General features: G+C 39.0%; 1 long non-coding RNA gene across 1 annotated transcript; it reads right to left on the bottom strand.

Annotated features, from left to right (window-relative positions):
- Positions 1 to 365: 365 nt before the first annotated feature.
- On the bottom strand, positions 366 to 2,361 carry LOC308685334. Its single transcript, XR_014029447.1, has 2 exons — positions 2,243 to 2,361; positions 366 to 1,105 (listed from the first exon to the last, which is right to left on the bottom strand). It is a non-coding gene; the product is annotated as an uncharacterized lncRNA (long non-coding RNA).
- Between the last annotated feature and the right edge of the window lie 7,529 nt (positions 2,362 to 9,890).

Genomic DNA, 9,890 nt, shown 5'->3' with positions numbered 1-9,890 from the left:
CTAGCTCACATACACAGTCTCATACCCACCTCCATTCCCCCTCCGGACAACCGTTCTCATCATCCGCCCCTTCTCCGGCACAGGCTGTGCTATAAAAAGATTTCTGAATGAAGACGAAGCTTTGAGGTCGAAGCTATTTGAATGATTTTTGTGAATGACGCAGGGGCTCGTAGCCTCATGGGAGGAAGATCTAACCCCGAGGAGAAGACAGCTATGTTGAGAGCTCAGCTGGGTGCTCTGCCACCTTTCAATGACTTTCAATTAAAACTTTGATATCAAAGAGAGGAAAATATATGAAGAGGAGAAAATCAAGCTAAATAAATCTCAAAACACAGGCTTTAAAAAATACTTCGCACATATCCGACTCACTCTGCATATTCCTGATCTTTTATAGAACAAACTGTCTGTGTGGTTTGAGGAGATAACCTCTCAGATGCATTCATAAAACAGAACAGAATGTCCTAAGCTCTTTATACATATTAATATGCACATGCATCCTGTTCTAATGCTCATTTTTCTATAGTGGCTAATGAGCATTAGAACTAGTTTATCCTGAAGCCACTGCTGCACTGAGAACTAAATGGGAATTATTCTGCATCATATCACAATCTAAAAATTTTAAGTATAGGGATGCACAATAAATCTGATCTATATTGGTTATGAGCTAATGCTATTTTTGTTATCAATCAATAATTGATATTCATATTTAATTTTGGTTGCTCATTTCCTCTATTTTACTTAGTCATTGTCAGGAGATATCAGACTCGAGAGAGAGAGAGATGAGTGAATGTCTTTGTCTTACAGGAACAAATGCTGGAACTGGAGAACAGACAAGGAAGACAGGAACTTGGAGAAATCGTTGGAGGTAAATTTCTCAGGTGAGTAGATGGGGAAAGTAGTCCAAGTCACTGACCAATCAAACGGCTGAGGTGTGAGTCTAAATACTGTGGTGATGAGCGTGCTGATCAGGTGCAGGTGCAGATTATGGCTGAGTAAGTGTAGGTGATGAGCAGGAGGAATGCTGGGAATTGTAGTTTTGATTGGGAGTGAGGGAGTGCAGCAGTGAGGGAGTGCACTTGTGACAGTCATCTAACGCTTGCTTCATCTATAAAAAACGCAAATAATTTGACAACAAATCTCAATATTCATTTTTCATACTGTACAATATGGTGAAATGCCTAAATTCACTTAGCATTTAAAGAATTTTTTTTATTATTATTATTTCTAATGTATTTAGGCAAAATAGTATAATTTTTTTCATATCGACCATAACATATCGGCCAAAATTTTTATATCAGTACATCCCTCATTTTTTTATTGTAAATGGTATAAGTATAAACTATATGGATGCACAGATTGTTTTAGGTAATAAACAGAAATTGACTGAAATTGATCCCATGGAAATTAAATGTGCTGCTTTATTTTTTAGGCTTTGCAATAATGACTATGATACTTCTATAATTGCAGTGGATAGTCAATAAAAATCAATATCTCCTTTGTAAATTTGTTAAGTAATTATAGATTATTTAAATATTGTCATATATTATCATAGAGGATTAAATTAAAAGGTGAAGTCAACCAATTGAGGTTGTTTTTCAGTACCTAAACCAAATAATTCAGCAAGATCATTCTCACTCTTGTTATAGAGTGGATAAAGCAGTTGTTTTCAGGTTTTCTAAAATCAGACTAGCCTCACGTTGCCATCAGCACGTAACAAGATAGATAGATAGATAGATAGATAGATAGATAGATAGATAGATAGATAGATAGATAGATAGATAGATAGATAGATAGATAGATAGATAGATAGATAGATAGATAGATAGATAGATAGATAGATAGATTCTGCTTTTGTCTCAGGATCCATAGAGCACAGTGCACAAAGATTTTCACAATCATCTGTACTTCCCAGGAGATTCAGCAGGTGTAATGCAGGGAAAAAAGGTATGCACATGTTTTTCTATCCCTAAAATGGTAAATCTAACGAATAGAACCGCGTAAGCAGCCAGGTCACGTTTCACATACTGCAACACAATTTTGGATCCCGCACTTTTAGCTGAGCGAAAACATGAATAAAGTGGATTACTCGTGGGAAAAGAATAAAGAGTGTTGAGAGCTTGTGTGTGTGTTAGTAGGGGAAGCACTCTTGAAAAGCAGTTGGCAAGACTTTAAACAACACCGGCATTGGAATGTTTGGAAGGCTGGCATGCTACAGTTAGACAATCAGAATCGTTTTGCTTACGGTGGCAGTCCTGCCTCTTGCCTCTCCACTCCCATTATCCCCTCCGAGGAAAATTGCCCGCTGTCCGCATGAGCCTGGAATATTCCCAGTGCCGCTCCCCTGCCTCTCTCCCCCCGACTACATCCACTCAGGAGATTGACAGTCACAGGGGTTGGAGGTGAATTGGAAAAACATCGGGTGCAGCCATAACAAGTGCCCTAGGGTAATGACAGGTTTGGCTGGGGTGTAAATTACCCCTCCTATTGCTGTGCTCACTCAACCGAGCATGAGAACAGGCCGCCGGAATGAAGCGGTTTCATAGCTCGCTGTATTTCACATCGCTGGAGTGGGGGGACGGCAGCCGTGTCTGTTTTATCAGACGGCTTGTGTGGCAGAACTGAGGCAGGGCATGTCGACTGTCTGTAATGGTTATCACTGCTGCCTCTCAGGGTTTGCCTGGTTAAGCACTAATGCAATTGGGGAGAAGGAGGTAGTAACAGCTCTATTTGAAATGCAGCCAGGGCTGTGGCAGATGAACCTCGCCATTAGATGAGATGACTGTAGATGAGAGTATAGAAGCTATTGACAAGATTAGGACTGTTTAGCCTAAGTATTATTAGGGTGGGTTCAACACTTACGAACTTAGATTTGGAGATACATCACCAAGCTGCTGATTTATTAATTTGTGCTGACCTCATTTTCCTAAATTTCAGTGGGTTGCAGATCAGTGTAGCCATGAACCCCGAGTATAACCACCAATATTGTTAATTTCCTTGGTGAAACTTTATAATAACTATTAAGAATATTTACCAAGTGCTTAAATCAATAGTTAAAAAAGGTAGAAACATTAACTGCAAATGTCATTACTCCCCTCGTCCTGTTTTGGCTTAGCATTGATTTGATGAACTCAATTCTAAAGTTAAATAAATTGATACAGTGATTAATTTAGGTCGGGACATATAATAAAGGTCCATAACATCCCAGTATACATGCTCTAAAACAAATAAAGGAATATATTTTTACATATTTTTGCTTAAGTTTTTAAGTTTTATTTACAAAGGTGCTTATTGAAATTTAATGTGTCCCAGATCAGTTAGTTGCAGTCATGATTTAGTTCGAAATCAAGTCATTTAAAAGATTTACATTTATTCTTTTGGCAGATGCATTTACCCAAAGCAGCTTACATAAATATATACATGTAGGCCTATTTTACATACAAAATTAATGTATCTGTGTGCTGAAAAACAGTTTTTGTATGTTTTATTAAAATGCAAATCTGTACTTTCTGTTGATAAATCTGCTCCACTTCGTGTGAACCAGTTCAGCCAATTCATTGGAAAGATCTGACTCTATTCAACTGTTCGTTCACAAATCAGATATGTGAAATCACAAATCAGATATGTCAAACCTAAGACCTCCTTTTCAGTAAAGATGATTATGCAATGCTTATGGTAAAGTTGTCACGCTTACCTTTCTGGGTATTGACTATGGCTCTCTTTTCCACTAATCTGGATCCCATACTTTCCCAGTCTGCTGTGGTATTCCAGTACACATCCACCCACCTCCTAGATCCGATAAACCGCTCTGTGCCACCCTGAGGCCCATTTGTACGTTTGTGCATTAGCACATTAAAGCTTTGCAGACAGGGACAGAACTGGAGGGCAGTAGCGGAAACAGGCAGATTCCTCCTGGCTGATGGCCAGAGGGGTTTTTAATGGCTGACCTGGCTCCCATTATGGGCTGTTAAACCCCTGACCCCACTCTCTATACCCACCCTGCATTGTTCAAAGAGGTATGGTGCTCTTGGCAGCCATGCAAGTACATCCAATCAATTGCTCTTATTAGGTGTACAATTGTCTCCTTCCATCTGTAAATTAAGCTGCATAATGACAGTGACCGATCAACAGGCCTGATCTGTATTGGAAAACTTAACGCCTTTTGGCAGATTGCTAAATGAAAAGGCGATGAACCAGAAGAATGGATGGATGGACAGATAAATTAACTGTTATATATAGACAAAATAAAGAATAACTAACTAAAGGCCCCTTAATTACTAAAAGAATAAACAGGCTGCCACAAAGAAGGTCTGACTGACAATTTGGACAGTCAGGTTGAAAAATGACATAAACAGTGGCCAGCATTTCCCTCTTGTTTACCGTGTTTGCTTGGACAGATGGCCAACCGACCTCAGATCATCAGAGGTTTGAGTCATTTCACAATTAAACAGCTGCCCAACCGGAAGTCAAACACTCACCTAGAGGGACCCAGAGGATTTTTTTTGTCACTGGTTAATTCCCAGCCCTGCTCTCTTGCTTTCTCTCTCGCTCTCTATCTCTCCTATACCCTCTTCGTCCTTTATGGATTTCTTTACTGTGGTATTTAAGCCCTTTGGATGTTGTGTCGCTTGTCATCCATATAGTTAGTCATCTACTGGGGCTCTGACCAGTCATGTGCTAGACCCAATTAATGGGTCAATTCTCATTCGGATATAATGCTGTAAATGAATAATTAATTTAATGGGAAACTCATTTAAGTTTCTAGTCTCTCTTTGTGAGTTTCAGAGGGACTGTCATTAAGAGAAGTCCTTGAATTTAGATGCAGAGAGCTTCTTAGAGTAAATGATGGATCTGTTCCCTATAAATTGTGGATAGTTTCTTGTTCCAAAAAAACATTTTTTTTTTGCATTGAATATAATCTTTCTTTTTTATTTTGTATATAATTCTTTTTTTGATTAAGCAGAACTGCCAGTTATAATTAAAGTATTTTAGTTATGCATGCAGCGTCTTTCAATTTGTAATTTAATAGACTAATTGTGCTCTCAAGAATGCTAAATTCCATGGAGCACCATGCGATTCCACTGGTTCATTTCCTGAAACAAAGTCATGTGGTTTTCCATTTGGTCTAGCATGTCCAGTGTGTTTTATTGCAGTTTCCCAGCAGTTAAGACTACATAAGCCTTCCAACAAGCTCCACAAATAAAGCCTAAAGCCTTGGGTTGTTTTTATGAATAGTGAAGTAAAGACATTTAACTCACATTTAATGCCTCAAGCCATTTTTTTTTTATTATATTGTCATCAGTATCATCAGAGATAGTGTAGTGAAATGGTAGTCATAGTAGTGTTGTATAGAAATTTGACTGTGAACAGTGAAAGGCCAGCAAAGTGCTCTCTCTCTCCTTCCACCAGCCCAGCAGCAGCATCAACACTCAGCCTATCAATTATTAAGCAATACAATTACCATCCAGTCAGCCAGTCAGTTATTTTACCTCATGGTTGACATTTCGAAACAGGGAGAGTGCCAAAGACGGGGCAGTGAGGGATGGGGGGATGGGGATTGTAGGTATGTGAGGGGAAATTGCATGGGGTGAGTCAGAGTGTAGGAGCGCCATTAGGCCTCATTCACCTCCAGTGAATGGGGTGTACCTGACCCCCCCCCCCCCACCCCCACCCAAAACAGCCCCACTGTTTGGTTTCACTGCAATGCATCAGAAAACAAGTCAGCCTGCTTCACAAAATGGAGCTCAAGTCAACACTGAAATCTTAAAGGATTTACAATCAGTTTTTCATTGCATACTTAAATTTAAGGCTGGCCATTCTGAAAGAAATTAAATTGCTCGCCATCGGCTTATTGATTTTCAGAGAACTGAAATACTGTTTTTTTTTTTTTTTTCAGAATTAGTTAATATTGACTCAGTTAGTCTTATTGACTTGGGACTTTATGTTATTTCAAACCTTTAGCGGCCAGCTAAACCTTAGGCATGTTTGTTTTGAAATAAGCCTTTTAACATGTAATTAGCTAGCTGAGTGAAACCACGTCTCTCATCTCATGTTTTCAGGCTTGTTTCTTTTTTTCTCTCCCTGAAATACATTCATATTAACAACTGCAACTATTTAGTATCACAAGCTACCAAGAAATTTAATAAAATTTTCCTCTTTGGGTGAACAATTCAATTAAGTGACTATGTAAGAAACGGTAAAAGTAGAAATCAACTGCCGTATCCAAGTGTTTCCTTGTGCATCTTGCATGAAGACAAGTTGCAAGTGCCATTCCAATTACATCCAATAGGTAATTGCACGGGCAAGATAATTATATACAATTTTCTTGTCTAAAGGGGCTCACTTATTGAATTTGAAAATAATACTGCCACTGAAAAGGCACCCTCTACCCTCTCTCTGTAGTGGTGTGTTAATAGAGGATGTTTGGAAATGCTTTTAGTAAGATTCACCATGCACAAATATACTCGTCCAGTCCATACATTATGAACAAAGCATACCATATCAGCATGTTTCAGTCTGATGTGCATTAGATCTTTGTGTACTCAATAAAGCATACGAGTTTCCGACAATTATATTATTACCATTTGAGAACCACTGTTGAAGAACATTATGGATAAATGTAATGTTTTAAGTTTTAACACAAATTTATGATTTATCCCTGGGACATCAATTCAATATGGGTAAGACAGTCCAGACAATAAACAATAAATGCAAACAATAAATTGATTTTACAGTTTTTAATTCAAATATATATGATATGCAGCAAAAGTAGAAAAATAATTAAGAAACCATCAAATTAAAATGCAAATGCAAATTTTATTCAAATATATTTCACTTGCATGTTGTTAAAAACAACCAGTAAAAAATAGAAAGTGCACTGCAGCTGTTAACTGACCAATAAGTTTAACTGGGTGCATCTCAGACATCTCCCTAGCTTCCTAGGTCATGAATGTGTATACAAATTTGGCCACTGGTAAGGACAGAAAGGACCCTGGCTCACTGATGACTCTTTCCGTTGATGAGATAACATCCTCATTTTATAACATCACCACTGGATTTTATGAATAACAGCAGAACTGATATCTTTCAGACATTTTTTATGTTGTTTAATAATGATAAATAGTTTGCTTGTTACATATACATGCAACATTTCAGCTGTAAATAAATTGTAAATGTTAACTTGATTATGTTCATTCCCTGTCTAGGGATAGATGTTTATGCTGAAGTATAGTTAAATAATGGTTTGTACTTTAAAAAAATGTCTATCACGTGTCATTATGTGTATGGAGTTGGCTCAAGCAATTTATGTTTCATGCTTCAGAACTTCCGTTAAGGGAACATAGGCTATGTCCTAAAACTTAGGCAGCTGACTTGTTGCCTCATTGCCCTATTAGGCAATGACTTTGCAGGCAGCATTTGCGCACAAAGGTACTTCATGAAACTGATTTCGGAAAGTGTAACGGTTCAATGATCTACGGCAAAATAGAGAGAGCTGTGGTGATACCTAAGCAAATATTTTATTACTACAATAATAATTTCATGCTAGAAATTACATTAAATAAATATGGGTAAAAAATTTACATTTACACACGACCTGAACACCAACCACAACTTTCAGGTGCATTAACTGTCACAGAATGGAACACACAGGATTGTAGGATATCAAAGGCAGTGAAGGATACATCTATGCTACCTTCAAAATATCAACCAGATGAAGGTATCTCAGGAGACAGGAAGTGAAGTTAACTTTGGATTCGGATGTGCCTTGATGCCTTCCTACCTTGGAATGCATCCTCCAAAAGCAGCGTTTTTAAGATTTCAGACGTAGCCATAGTGAGCATAAATGCTCCATGGTTTTCAATGTGCATTGTAGGACTTCTTAGGGAGCGAATGTGTCAGTGGTAGGATTTTGAGATTGAGACAGCCCTTTAAATGGTACACTCCCTGATCAGTGCCCTGATTACTGAACTAAGGAGCTGATTGAGACACACCCATGTTAAATATTTGCAGTGGCTGCATTATGACAGGTCTTGCTGGGGTTATAGGCCTTCATCACACTTCTGCGTTCAAAAAGGGGAAGCTTCACGTAACATATTTCATGATTTAAAAGGGAGCGCACAAGCCATACTGTACAGTATATTTATGCGCAATACAGTACTTCAGAGTCTGCAAGAACTCTAACAAACAACAGATCGTATTAAAGAGCACTACAATTACAAAGCTTAACATATTAATTACGACTAAAGTCTGTTTTGGATAGATTAAATTAAAGGTATAATGTTCACATTGTTTTCATGCACTTACTTTATGATGCAATCCTCAATAATTAGATCCAAAATAAAGCCTTTCAAAGTGATAGTCTGATCACCTTGTCAGGGTGAATTTTTCAGTAATGACTGCTGACTGTGCTGTTCATTTATCAGCATCTACCTGTAATCTGCATGGTTATGATGACTGATGCTAAGTGATTTATGAAGCTTATAATATGACAAAATGATTTGAGTTGTGTAAATTTGAATGATTGACAAGTGTAGTCCAACAAAAATTAATATTATGGGGTATTTTAAGTAGTTCTGAATTTGATTCTTTAAACGAATAGACTATTAAACATTTGAAGTTCAATGAATTGATATGTTTTTATGGCTGAATTTTATAGACATGTATTTTTTTTTTTAATTCATAGACTGTAAATAACCAGTTTAAAAAAATACAGATTCAAGTTTTCAAGATAAAGAAGAAACCATTAATTTATCACATATTCGACCATTCTCATGAACATAATCCGTCTGATTGGGATCACGCTTAGGGAGCCTGTCATCTTTGAGTATTGTTAAAATGAGCCAATGCACATTGGCATGCGTCAATTGCATCATACGCTCCACCCCGCAGCGTGGGTATAAATACGGAAGTGGATGCACGCACCAGTTGTCTTTCGCTTCGGAGCCTATCGGGTCTTCTGATATCTCTGAAGAGTGTTGTTGTCTACTACGAGCGAGTGTGTCGGTGTTCTTCTGGAAGACTCTCCCAGTGTTGGTGTGTTAGAGTGCAGTGGTGACCGCGAGCTACGGTAGCTCTCAACGGCTGTTTTAACAGCATTTTTAAAGAGTCTTTTGTTGACAGCCGGTTGAGGGCGGAAATAGTGAGTGCTTCACTGTAAAGTGTTGCCACAGTTGTTCCCCTGTGTGCTCCGGCACTGGTGACGGGTCCCATTTCATGAAAGAGCAACATGGGTGTGTTTGTGTCTTTTTTAAGATGCCATTCCATCCGTGCGTTTCTGGGTGCAGTAGGGCTCTGTCCCCCTCTGACAGTCACGATAGATGCATCATGTGTTTGGGCTTACAGCACGCTGAAGCAGTTTTCGTGGATGACTCATTTTCTCACTGTGGGAACATGACCATCTCGGTGTTGAGATCTAGACTCGCCTTCGTTCGCGAAGGTGGAGTCCCCACCCCCATGCCCTGCTCTAGATAGATAGATAGACCTTTATTGTCCCCTGGGGGAAATTCTTTTTCACAAACACTGTCAGATACAAACAACATGGACAAATACACACACAACACATCTGCAGATGGTGAGGAGCAGGATTAGCGCTTAAAACCGTTAGCAACGATAGCAGTTAGCAACGATGGCAGAAGGGACAAAGCTTTTACTGAAGCGTGCCCGCTTCCACCGCAAAGTCTGTACCTGCGGCCTGAGGGCAGCAAGCAGAAGTGGCTGTAGAGGGGATGATCTCTAGAGGGGCCAACTTCCCAGAAGAAGACTGGAGTGCCGCATAGGTTGGATGCGGTTTTACAGTGAGGGGTAATCTGCCTGGCAGATGCCCGATAAGCCCCGTGAATCCCTCACAACTCCTTCACACCATAACCGGTGGAGCTCCCTGAGGAATGCGCTGG

Source organism: Scardinius erythrophthalmus, assembly GCF_964197995.2.
Source record: "Scardinius erythrophthalmus genome assembly, chromosome: 2".
NCBI lineage: Eukaryota > Metazoa > Chordata > Actinopteri > Cypriniformes > Leuciscidae > Scardinius > Scardinius erythrophthalmus.
This window is presented reverse-complemented; position numbering and strand designations above follow the sequence as displayed.